The sequence below is a fragment of the Vigna angularis genome, chromosome 8 (assembly GCF_016808095.1).
Source record: "Vigna angularis cultivar LongXiaoDou No.4 chromosome 8, ASM1680809v1, whole genome shotgun sequence".
Lineage (NCBI taxonomy): Eukaryota > Viridiplantae > Streptophyta > Magnoliopsida > Fabales > Fabaceae > Vigna > Vigna angularis.
Genome location: NC_068977.1, coordinates 19,155,827 through 19,169,964, shown reverse-complemented (window position 1 = coordinate 19,169,964; position 14,138 = coordinate 19,155,827). Strand labels below are relative to the sequence as shown.

The window sequence follows — 14,138 nt, the reverse complement described above, 5'->3', positions numbered from 1 at the left end:
TTCCCCAATGGAAGTGGGATAACATCTCGATGGACTTTGTAACTCACTTACCGAGATCATCGAGGGGTCACGACTCCATATGAGTGATAGTTTATCGGTTGACAAAGAGCACCCACTTTTTATCCATCAATCAGAAGATGTCAATGGAGAAGTTAGCAGAGCTGTACACACGAGAAATTGTAAGATTGCGTGGTGTACCAGATAACATTGTATCAGATCGGGATCCAAGGTTTACCTCAAGGTTCTGGCAAAAATTGCAGGATGCTTTGGGTTCGCGGTTGAGGATGAGTTCAGCATATCACCCTCAAACAGATGGACAAACTGAAAGAGTTATTCAGTCATTGAAGGACTTGTTGAGGGCTTGTGTTTTGGACCATCTTAGTGGTTGGAGTGAGATCTTACCGTTATTGGAGTTCACATATAACAACAACTATCATTCTAGCATTGGGATGACGCTTTTCGAAGCTTTGTATGGGTGAAGATGTCAAACTCCTCTTTGTTGGTTTCAAGATGGGGAAGCAGTATCAATAGGTCCTGAGTTGTTGAAACAAACTACTGAAAAGGTGAAGTTGATTCAAGAAAGAATGAGAGCAACGCAGAGTAGGCAGAAGTCGTACGCTGATCAGAGAAGAAGGCCGCTTAGTTCAATGAAGGAGATCATATGTTTGTACGCGTGACACCGATGGCAGGTGTGGGTAGGGCTATCAAGGCGAGGAAGTTGTCTCCTAAGTTTCTTGGTCCTTATGAGATTCTTAGGCAGATTAGACTAGTAGCATATGAGATAGCGTTACCGTCGCAGTTGGCAAACCTGCATAACGTGTTTCATGTGTCTCAACTTAGGAAATACATTCCAGATCCTACGCATGTGCTAGAGGTTGATGATATACAAGTTCGTGAAGATCTTACAATCGAAGCTAGGCCAATTAGGATGTTGGAGGTGTAGACGAAAAATCTAAGGGGGAAAGGAAATTCGCACAGTGAAGGTGTTGTGGATCGACGAAACCCAAGAGATGACTTGAGAGCTTGAAGAGTTTATGAGAAATGAATACCCGTATTTTTTCGCATAGTAGCCTTAATTTTCGAGGACGAAATTTTTTGGAGTAGGGGAGAATGTAAGACCCGTATAAATAAAATGATTTCTTACTTTAAGTATTTCATTTCGTGGTATTAAATAATAAATTGTGATGTGAAACAATGTTGAGAAATATTTAAGGAAAGGAAGAAAATTAAATTAATGTTGGTTTTTATATTAATTTTCAAAAAAGGTTGAAAGAGTATTTAAGTATAATCGCGTACGTTATTATATTAGTAGATGAAGCCTGATCTAGTGGTTGTTGTGAGTGTGCATGGGACGTTACCCACCTTGGCATGTGGGTCCCACATTGAGGTAAGAAAGAGGGAATTAAATGTGGTTGGCCTTGAAGAATTGGTTGCATAGCAACGTGAATGTGAAATTTTGGTTCTCTTATATGGTTATATTTGCACGTTGCAGAGGTAGTATTCCTACCTTCTTGGTTCTTTTACTTTGTTTTGTTTATTTTATTAGATGTTATTTTGGATGGTTGGAGAGAGAAAGGCTAAGGAAAGGGTGGTGCCTTTATGTTGGTTACGTGAAAGGTTCCAGGGTAGTGTATTTTCTACTTTGAATGGGGTGTTGGGCATACTTTCTCTTAGTTTTGGAAAGATTATAAGTGACCTTTGAATTCCTTGGGAGGTTACCCATTTAATAAGAGTTGTAGGCTACCTAAATTAATATTATGGAGGCACTTTAACACTACCACTTATCACCATTAATGTGAGGTTATTGGGATAACGAGGAGTTAGGAATGAGAATCTGAAGTTAGTGGTGTAGGGTGTCCTTGAGAGTAACCTTCAGTGGTTAGTGAGGTTTAGAGTTAGTTTCTACTTAAGTGAGTAAGTTTAAGTTAGTAGGGTTGAAAAACAAACACTTGGAGAGTGGAAAAGACAGACAACCGTGAGTTGGAGAGGCACTTTTGGAGAACAACCAAGTTGGTGAGAGAGAAGAAAAGAGTCACCCTAGTTTAGAGCTTGGGACATAACTTGAAGAGGAACCTAGAGAAGAGAAGGGCTTGGAGCCTAGTGAAGGGAGGAAACCTAAGGACTTTGGAAGCTTGCTTGGAACTAGAGGTAAGGGGTTTAACTTGGGATGTAACATAGTGTATAATGAGTAGAAGGTAACGGTTTTTCAACCGTTATCACAACCCCAAACTTAGAACTTTGCTTGTCCTCAAGCAAACAAGATGTAACTTAGCTTTCAACCAATTAATGCAATGATTCAACACATTTGAAAACCTTTTCTTTTAAGAGAAGTAATTGCTCAAATAAGCTTATCATAAAGAATATCAGTCAAGATGAATACATGCCTTGATTCAATTAAGCTCATTGTGGTGCTCAGATAATCACAGAATATTCAACAGATGCTATGCTCATGAATGATCAATTAACCAAGTAAAGATGTAATCATGGAATCTTTCCTCACCAGATAAAGTGTTTCACTCAAACACACAAGTGTATAAGAGGTCACTCATTCACTCCACTATCACAATGTCACATGAATTAACTTTGCCTTTCATTTAACCATAATTAAATACACTCACAAGCATTTATCATCACAAGGGCTTTTCTATGGCTTGTAATATGGCTGGGCTAAGAAGAAAATTGGTTTTTCTGGATCACAAAATCCTTGAGTTAAGAAAGTCATTCATACTTTCATCATTTAAACACAACAATTCTTACTTATTCCCAACTTTCCCTTGTATTGAGCTTTGCTTTTCTTTCTTTTCTTTCCTTTTTCTTTTGTTTTTCATTTGCTTAATACTTGGCTCAATGCTTTTTATTTTCCCTTTTCAGACTTTCCAACAACCCGAAACTTGAACCTTTATCAATACCACAAAATATTCTCAACTCAACTCAGGGTAAAGATTTTCACAAAGGGTTTTCACATCATGTTCAAGGATAAAGGTTCAAAGGATAGAACACATTGTGCTCTCTTTTAGTAGGCTAAAATTATGCATTTGGCTAAAAAGGGTTAACAACAAATGGCCTTGATCATGACACATACAAGCAAGTGATTCAATCATAGAAAACCTGGGCAAAGTCATTCATGCTTTCAAAGTAATAGCACTCACTCACAAAAACTATGGAGTTCAATCCTCACATAGGCTAAATCAAGTTCCAACATTTAGATAAACATCCTGCTCCATATCATAATCACAATCACAAGTCATCATGCATCTGTTTCAAAATATTTTGATCAACCACTTGTTCATCAACATCATGCATCATCTCAACATCAATCAATATAATCAACATCATGAAGCAATACTCATCACAAACATCATAGCATCAACAAACCATTGCACATAGATAAAGTTTTAAGCTAAGTACATCAAATCCTATACTAAAAATAAAAGCAAATAAGTAAAATGAGTTTAGAACATTGGGATGCCTCCCAGTAAGCGCTTGTTTAACATAACGAGCCTGACCCAAAATCTTCTAGCACCCTTTAGTAGATGCAAATCTTTCTTACCAACACCCATCAGTAGGTGTAAACAACCATAGTATCCTTTAGTAGATACTCTTCCACCTAACATCCATGAGTAGATGTAAACCTTGTAACAACTTATAACCAAAATTTAAAAAATACCAAAAGTTCAAACTTACATCACCAAATAAAAAATTAAATTTTTTAAATCACTGGGTTGCCTCCCAGCAAACGCTCTTTTAACGTCTCTAGCTTGACCCAATAAAGCTCAAGTTCCTTCTTCAATGTTGGTGTTCTTCCTGCTTTATGGCTATCTTTTTTCCTTCTTTTCTTCTTCTTTTTGCTGAATTTCTTCAGAAATTTGATAAAACCAAGAACCTGTTTCAATGTCTCAATCATAGGAACTTTAATCTCCAATTTCTTGCAGATTTCTATAAAGCACTTAAATTTTTTTTCCTTCCTATGATACTTCTTTGGATGAGGAAGGGGTTTTTCATATGATTCCTTCTTCTTTCCTCTCATCATCTTTTTCTTACTTTTCTTCTCCCTCAATTTTCTCTTTTTCTTTTCTCTTACTTTTTTCTTCCCTTCTCTTTTTCCACTCAACTTCTTTATTTTCACACACATTCTCTTTTTTTCTTGTCTCTCAACCACTTCTTTTTCTTTCTCTTCATCTTTATCTTTCTCACTCAACCTTTCTATTTCTTTTTCCTCTATCTTTTCCTCATCTCTCTCTATCTTTTCCTCATCAAAAATCTTGTCACTTTTAGTAACAATGACTTGACCTTCCTCCCTAGGGTTAACTTCAGTATTAACCTCAACATCTTTCAATCTCTCAATTGAGTGACCAATTTGGATCTCCATCGTTTTACACGATGCTTCAATGCTTTTTTGAGTGGAGATGGACTCTTGCATAAATTGTTGAAAGACGTCATCCAGAGAGCTTTGTTGCTGCCATTGCTGTTGTGGTTGGTTCTCAAATTGTCCGACAGCTTGTCAAAATTGACTTTGATTCATGCTTGAGTGAGATTCCCTCCAATGGTTGAGATTACCTTGGTAGAATTGAGTGCTCATATAGTTAAATTCTTGGCCGAATTGCATCCTGCAAGCATTAGGCACAAAACCCTAAAAAACATTTGTTAGCACAAAAAGATAGAGAAGATAAACTAATAAGATAAAAAGAAAAATTAAAAAAGATAGAAAGATAGGAAGATAGAAATAAAGAAGATAGAAAGATAGAAGATAGAAAGAAAAAACGAAAACACAAAAAGAATAAAAAGATAAGAAGATAAAAACTAGAAAGATAGAGATAAAGATAAAAAAATAAAGAAAAAGATAAAAAGATAAAAATAAAAAGATAGAAGATAAAGACAAAAAAGATAAAAATATAAGAAGATAAAACTTCAAAAATCAAGTCAAAGCTAATCAATAATCACACAAATAGAATAGTTAAATCATGTTAACCCTCGACAAGTGTACCAATTCTTTGATATTTAAATGCAAATACTAAAAAGTAAATATGAATGCATGTATTGATCAATTGGATAGAAGAAGCAAAACGTGATTGAAATATATGGATGATTATGTTGTTGGGGTTACCGAGTTCTCCTATCCACTCTCATGTATTCAAGAATTCACCTTTCTTCATTAATGTTAATGCCACTTTCTAATTTACCTTAAACCCGATGTCTCGGTGAAGAAAACCTAATCTGAATCACTAGTTTACAATGTCCTGTCTCCCTAGCAATTATTCATGCATTACATTCGCATAGAAGCTTAAAGGCAACCAATCCCCCTATCCCTATGTCTAGGTAATATTGCTCTTGGGAGAATTTCTTCATGTCTAGATTTATCTATATGTGTCCATACAAATAAAATCAATGATCATGCAATTGAATGAGTTAAACAAAGCATGCATAGAGTATAGAAGAAAATCCCTAACAATTAATGAAAGAAAGCATATATTATAAAGAATCAATTCAAAACATGAGAGTTTCAAAGGATTACAACGGTTCCCCAACAACAATGAAGGTTTAGTTCACCATAATCATAGTGAAACTAGATGAAAAACAATGAAAGAATGAAAGATAGAATCCTAGAAAGTTGAGAAAGGAGCTTTAGAATCCAAAATCCTCCTCCGAGGGGTGAAGTTTCGCCTCTATCTGCCAAAAGATCTCTACCCTAAGTCAATTAAACCCCTTTTATAATTTCTAAAAATTACACAAAGTAAGCCCAAGCCCATAAAAATGGCGCTCAATGACACTTTTGCCGCTCAGCGGTAAGTGCAGCTCTTCAGAATGAAGCTCAGCTGCATTTTTAGCCCTCAGCGATGATTTCGGCACTTCAAAACTAGCGCTCAGCGTAACTTTTTCTTCACTCTAGTTGACTTTTCTGCATTATGGTTGATTGATTGACTTTTCTGGTTGACTGGTTGACTTTTCTAGTTGACTGGTTGACTTTTCTGGTTGACTGGTTGACTTTTTTGGTTTCTGGTTGACTTTTCTGCATTACAACTATTCGGTACTTTAAATTTTCTTTCAAATCATTTCAATAACCTACAAAATCAAAGGAATCTAGCACAAAAGCATTAAATTCACCTTCAACTCTCTTATTCACAAAACTAAAGCAAAAAGGGTTGATTGATTATCAAAATTACGTTAAAAATAATGGTTTTTCAACCGTTATCATCTACGGTGAGCTAAACCTTCATTGTTTCTGGGGAACCGATGTAATCCTTTGAAACTGTCATGTATTGAATTGGTTCTTTAATCTATATGCTTTCTTTCATTAATTGTTACGGTTTTTCTTCTATACTCTATGCATGCTTTGTTTAACTCATTCAACTGCATGATCATTGATTTTGTTTGTATGGACACATATAAGTAAATCTAGAACTGAGGAAATTCTCCCAAGAGCAATATTACCTAGACATAGGGATAGGAGGATTGGTTGCCTTTAAGCTTCTGTGCAAATGTAATGCATGAATAATTGCTAGGGAGACAAAACATTGTAAACTAGTGATTAGGAGTAGGCTTTCTTCGCCGAGACATCGGATTTAAGGTAAATTAGAAAGTGGCATTAACATTAATGAAGAAAGATGAATTCTTGAATATATGAGAGTGGATAGAATGAATCGAAAACCCCAATTTTAAGTCTTGGATAACATTTGAAATGTGATAAAGACACTAGAATCACATGTTCCTAAGCTCCCCTAATGTTTTTTCCTAAGTCTCTTTATATAGAAATTGGATTGGACTTTGTTTTAGGCTTTTCTATTGTTGTAATCTTCTTTATGATAATGTAATCTCCTCCCATTATCTTCTAAATAATCCAATATCTTCAATATATATTTAATGGTTGTGGAGATCTAAAAATATTTGAGAAGATATTTGCTAGACTAAAAAAAATTTTGACAAATATTATCTTTTGATATTTATTAATATAGTTAAATAAGGTAATTATTTAACAATATCAAATAACATATCTTAAGATATTTTTTTTCCAAAATAGTTTTAATCATAAACATTTATCAATTATCAATGCTCTTTTAGTAGAAAAAAATAGAGACACCTGCCAGATCCAATTTTTGTAGCATCTTCCCTCTTCTTAGCTTAGTCAAATTTTTTCACTTTTTCATGTGAAGCTTGGATTGACTTCTTTTGGTCTTGATTATTTTCTATTCTTGAATTTATCTTTAAGGTGTCATGAAACTTTAACCAATGTATTTCTACACCTCAATGAGCTCAACTTAGCTACACTACACTAACACACCTTAAAATATTCAAAGAACATTTATGCTACTAAAAATTTATTTTTAACATGTTTTTGTATCTCATGCTAAATAAACCCAATTATAACATATCCTAATTAAAATATTCTATTAAAGTACAAAAACCAATTAAGAATCTAATATTAAAGACCAAATGAGGGCATAAATATGCACCCATCACTCATACTCAATAAACCCAATTATAACATATCCTTATTAAATTATTTTTCTAAAGTACAAAAATCAATTAAGAATCAAATATTAAATCACACTCATACACTTATCCTTTTGCACTCTTGGAAAAGCTTAGTAATTTTAAACTTTATTCCAAGTCAATATTCATATCAACATTAAACCAAAGGAAATTTTTTTTACTGGAAACGAATAAACTTTCTAAATAATATTGTATGAATGATGCGAATGAGAAAATTCTATTTTAAACAACTGAGTTAATTTTTTGAATTTACCAAGAAATCAAGTATGAAAGAGATCATTCAAGTTAATGGTCTCTTTAGGCTTTTGTTTTCACTTAAAATACTCATGTAAGTAAACACTATTATAACTTACCAAGATTCTAATATTCACATACTTTTGAAAAATATACATTCAAAGATCACGAGAACTTTTCAAAGATTGTAAGGTGATCTACGCAAAAAATAAAGAAAAAAATTAGAATATAATTAATAAAATAATATATTATGTGTTCAAATTTAAATTATAAAACAATATCGCAATCCAATCCACATTCATTATTATTTACACATCATACTAATTTTTTGGATTACACCATGCTAAAAATAAAAAAAAAATTACAGCACATGGTTTGGTGACTTAGTTGATAAAATATTATGAAAAGTATATGTGGCCCGAACTAAGAGTTCTAAAGTTCTAAAGGACCAAAAACTTTTTTACGTTTGGTTAGATCAGTTAACTTACATTGCCTCTGATTAATTTATTTTCTGATGGAAAACTATCATGCATCTGCATATGTTTCATACTTTTTTATAATATTTTATAAACTAAGTCACTAAACCATGTGATGTACATTTTTTTTTAACATGGTGTAATCCTAAAATTAGTATGATATGTGAATAATAACGAATGTGAATAGATTGTGATATTATTTTATAATCTAAATTTGAACACAATATATTATATATTTTTAAATTTGAACATATAATATATATATATATATATATATATATATATATATATATATATATATATATATATATATATATATATATATATATATATACCCGAACACATAATCTTTTAATTTTTAGTCTTTTTATAAAGAGATGATTAATGTTAGAGGTGTTATGTTAGTGGTCAATCATATGTTAGAGGTACTTTTCACACAAACAAAGAGTTAAAAGTATTGAATATATGTCAATCATCGACCACTAACATAATACCTCTAACATTAATCATCTCTTACATGCATAAGTTTCTTTCTATATGGAAAATTCTATATGAACATCACTAAATTTTTCTACCCTATCTAACAACTAATAAAAATTAATATTTTAAATTTTTTGAAACTATTTTATATTTTAAAATAAAAATATAATTTTATTGATATTGTGTAGGTGTAGAATAAAAATGGAAGTTTTCATGTGTTACCCCTCTCTATGTACATCACTTGATAATACATCAAAGGAAATAAAAGTTTCAATACTTTTTGATTTCTCGTTAATTTGTTAAATAGTGTAATGTGATGGAGTGAATAAAGTCATTAGTGAGATCCACAACATGTCATTTGAGTGTCAAAGTAAAAAAAATGTATCAAAGTATTATTATTTATATTTTTAACTCTGACAATGGCAGGTTGGCAATCCTACACTCATTTCACATTTTTTTTCATAATAGGAAAATAAATGTAAGACCTGTCAATTTGGCCCTCCTTACATGGTTTGGCCCTAACCCACGTGGGTTGGGGCTAGAAAAATCTACAGGGCCAAAAAAATCCTCGTAGAAAAAGCCCACGGGGCCAAAATGTCTTCAAAAGCCCTGTGGGTCAGGGCCAACCCATGGGCCTTTTTTTTAGAAAAAATGTTCATTTTGAATACAAGAAAAAATATAATTAACTCCTAATTTGTTACAAAAATAGTTACTATAGAAAATAAATTAAAATTTTTATAAGAGGAGAGTTCTAAAATCAAGAAGCAAAAGCAAAATGACAATATTTATTGAGTTAGATTCTCTAGGTATATAATTAAAGGATCATTTTATAAATTTGAAATTTAAATATTTAATTTCACTTTTTTTTAAGTTATAAGTAAGAAATTAACTTTTTATCTAAAATTATCCTAATTGAAATTTAAGAGAAGATTTTCTCTAATTGAAACTCTTAATTTAAAAAAAAATGAGGCTTCTTTATTTTCTTAGAAAGTTATTGAAAAAGAAATTAAATATAAATGATTTTCTTTTTCATTTTATACTCAACAAATCATGTTCATAACAAAAATAATAAATAAAAAGAAAAAACTCATAAACCTTGTGCAGACTAAAGTTGTATTTGCCCATAGAATTGAATCTCGATGTACTACTCACTCAAAATGTTTACATTTTAAATGTCATAAACATAAATATAAACATAAACATAAACATACATTTATGTTATGTGTTCTAATTGAAAGTTAAAAATAAATTATTTAATGTGTTAGTTAAAGAATATAAACACTATAACATTTGTCATTCTTTAGTACTTTAGGTCTATATAAAATTTTCATTTTTTATAAATTTTTAAGAAATTAACTTTCTTTTTATAATATATCTTATGGTGATTTTGAGAAAAGACACTACAAAAATAATTAATTTTAGAAGGGGTTATTTTTCGGGGGTTTTATAAACCTCAAATAATTTCGGCGGTTTAATGTTGAAACCGCAGTTAACATTTTTAAAAAAAATAAAAAAACTACTTCTGGCGCCGGTACTCCTTAAATAATCCCAAAATATTTTCCCGCGTTTTCATTCCTTCTACGTCTAATTTTTCTGAATATTTTTCCTCCAAACTCTAGTCCCTCCCCGCTGCCTCATTTCTCCAAACCCCTTGTCTGCACCATAATCTTCATTTCGCTACACCACAAGCTTCATTGTTCATGGATTTTCAACTGCTTCGTGTTGGTCTCTCTCTGTTTGGGTGCGAGGTGTCCGTCTTGAACTTCAACGTCAGCTTCGAATTCTCTCTGTTTGATCCGTGGATTTTCTCCGTTAAACCTTTCATCTCTCACCAAGGTATGATCGTTTGTTTTTTCTGTATAAATTTATTAGTTTAAGAAAAGATAATAAACACTTCTAAATCATAATTTTGGTGTGTTTGTTGGTTGATTGAAAAAAGTGTTAGATTAATTGAATGTTAGGGAAAGTGGAAGAAGACAGGGTGGATGAGGTGGATGGGTAGTGTTATGTAATGGAATTGATGAGTGTTAGTTGGATAGGGTTCTGAAATTACTTGGTAAATTGTTACCTATATGAGTATGTGGTCTGACAAATATACATGAATGTGTACAATAAGATCAAGTATTTGACACAGCTTTGAGATTGATGAAAGAACTTTTGATTTTGTCTGCGATAGAGATTGAAGAATGGAATAAATAATAGGAAATGGAAGAGATAAGCGGTGTGAGCTAAGACGTCGAATTTTTTAACCTGTACCATTTTTTTTGTCCTTTTTACCAAATTAATAGTAATTTTCTACCAGGATCACAATTATACGCACTGTGGCTGCATTTTGTTCTGAAGAAAAGGTCCTTGACCTTTATGCTAATAAGCTTCTTGATCCCTCTAAACGCTCATTTAAACGAGGCCAAATTGCTGGCATATTCTATGGCGTTTCCCAGTTCTTTATTTTCTGATCTTATGGTCTTGCCTTGTGGTAGATGTTTTAACTTTATTCTGTCTTAAGTAGGCTACTTGTAGGATTAATGTCTTACCAAATGCTGGTTACATTTGTGCTCAGAGTGTAAACTTTTTGCAGGTATGGATCTACTTTGATGGAAAAGGAGCTTGCAAGCTTTAAATCAATTATGAAGTCATTTATGGTTTTGATAGTAACAGCTCTGGCTATGGGGGAGACTTTGGCCCTTGCCCCAGACCTTTTGAAAGGGAACCAAATGGTTGCATCAGTTTTCAAAGTGATGGATAGAAAGTCAGGAATAACAGGAGATGTTGGAGAAGAATTGAAAACAGTGGAGGGAACAATTAAGCTCAAAAGAATCAATTTCAGCTACCCTTCAAGGCCAGATGTGATTATTTTCAAGGATTTCAACCTAAGAGTTCCTACAGGCAAGAGTGTTGCTCTAGTAGGGCAAAGTGGTTCTGGTAAAAGCTTTGTGATTTCCCTTATCCTCAGATTTTTTGATCCAGTATCCGGAAGGGTGTTAGTTGATGGTAAGTTTTTCGTAGAACTTTATCCAATTAAATGCTAAGGATTTGTCATTGACCCATTTGCATGCATACGCTATTTTCCTGTAACATTCTTTTAACAAGAATAAATTAAACTTTTACAAGCAAAGACATCACCAAACTTAATCTGAAATCTCTTAGGAGACACATTGGTCTTGTGCAACAAGAGCCAGCTCTTTTTGCCACATCAATTTATGAAAACATACTCTATGGAAAAGAAGGTGCCTCTGATTCAGAAGTGATTGAAGCAGCTAAGCTTGCCAATGCTCATAACTTCATTAGTGGTCTTCTTGAGGGCTACTCCACCACAGTAGTTTTTCCCCCACATTTATAGAGAATGATGTGGATTGGGAAGCTGATGTCGGATCCAAATAATTTCATACAATATATGTGTATGTAATTGCCATAAAATGTAAAATAGCTTCATGTATTTAGTTCTTCATTTTGATTTATTATCACCTCTGGTGCATGCTTATAACATAAAACAAAGAAAAGATTGCACATTTGTTTATAGCATGCTTTATCCTGAGAGTGTTTTTGGGACTGATTCACATACAACAATGATTGATTGGCTTGGAGTTGCTGGATGGGGTGTTGGGGGTATTGAAGCAGAGGTAGCAATGCTTGGCCAAGTATATTTACTTCCAAATTTTTTAATGGTTTAAGTGTCCTTGGTATATAATGTGAAGAGGAAAAATGCAGCTTGAGTTGGTTGATAAATAGGGAGTGATCTTTGCAGGAGATATTTCCTTGGGGAATGGCTCAACGTGGTCTCCAACTTGGAGGACTCAATGCTATTGCTGCATTTACCCAACAAACATGGGGTTAAAGTAAGAAAATAGTTTCTATAGGTCACGAAACAGCATCATATCAATTTAATATCTCATCTCTAAATAGTCTGATACAATAATTAACCCATAGAAAATTTATACTTGTACATATATATACATATATATATATATATATATATATATATATATATATATATATATATATATATATATGCATGTTGTTTCAATTTTACATGCAGGTCTTTCCAACTAGTATTTATGGACTTGGAGGTCAGGTACTGCACACTTAGAATTGCTTGCTTACCCTGCCAAAGAATTATAATTTTGTTATTACTCACTTGTGTTCGGGCAGTATATAAAAACATGATTTTAAACTTCTTTTATTCTATAAAATTAATTTTTAGTACAATTAAATTTGAAGTTAAGTGAATTATATTCAATGTTTTGTTTTCAAAGTAAGTCTATAGAAAAATAATATTTATGTTACAAATGCGTTTGTTTTTCACTTTCAAGAATAAATTTGATCTAGTTTTCTTGGATCAATCCTCGGCATTTATTGGTGATGTTATGTTTCTTAATTCAAAATGCATGTATTATTGCCTTTTTACCGATAGAAAGAAGAGTTCAACTATATGTTATTATATTATGTTATAACATATAACAAAGTGTGTTTTTATTAAATATATTACTGATTAACTATTATGTTATATTGTAGGTATCCGAGCAAGCGAACATGTCAAACAATAAAAGTAATGAAAAAGAACAAAATTCGACATTGTTTCTTTTTTAGTAATGTAATGAACATCTTATACATATTTTTAGTATGTTAATTTAGTATTGAATATCTTTCTTTTTAATATATGAACAATTAGTTGTATGAACATATTAATATGTTGAACAATGTAATTTATTTTATATATAATATTCAGTTTTAGTTCATATTATTCCTGTTTGGTTAATAAAAATAATTTTATTATAATCTCATTTTACAATAAAAAACTAAAAAAAAAAGTGTACATATTTCTTGTGGTTCCAGCAAAAACCCTGTTAATTCCGGCGGTTTCAGCAAAACCCCCGATAATTTCGGCGGTTCCAGTAAAACCTCCATTAATTCTGGCGGTTTTTCTAAAACCCCCGTTAATTCCGGCGGTTTTTCAAAAACCCCCGCTATTTCCGACGGTTTTTCCAAAACCCCCGCTATTTCCGGCGGTTTTTCACAAAACCGCCGGTAATTATTTAGCGACGCAGCTTTTCCCAGCGGTTTTCTTAACCGCGGGTAACGTACTTTCCGGGGGTTAAAACCGCCGGAAATGAAAAAAATAACTCCCGGTAAAAATCTAAATTTTTGTAGTGAGATTATTAGAAAGAAAAAAACAAAATAAAACATAAGTTTATTTACACATAAAATATTAATACCATTTTTGATCCAAAAAATTTAGATAATAAATTTTTGAATTATTTTTAATTTTAAATAATTAAAAACAGATTGAGTGATATTTTAGAAGTCAAGGAAACAAAACAGTGATTCTTTTTAAGAATTGTAAAAGCAGTGCAAATATTAAATCAAATTAATATATTATTATCTCTCTTTGTGGTTATTTTGATATTACTAATTATATCTAATTTTCTAATAATTGGTGTGTGCAATATAAGACATAATTTT

General features: G+C 32.1%; 1 pseudogene; it reads left to right on the top strand.

The window, feature by feature from the left end:
• The first annotated feature begins 682 nt into the window (after positions 1–682).
• LOC108344298 (ABC transporter B family member 10-like) lies at positions 683–12,018 on the top strand (annotated as a pseudogene).
• Positions 12,019–14,138: the final 2,120 nt, after the last annotated feature.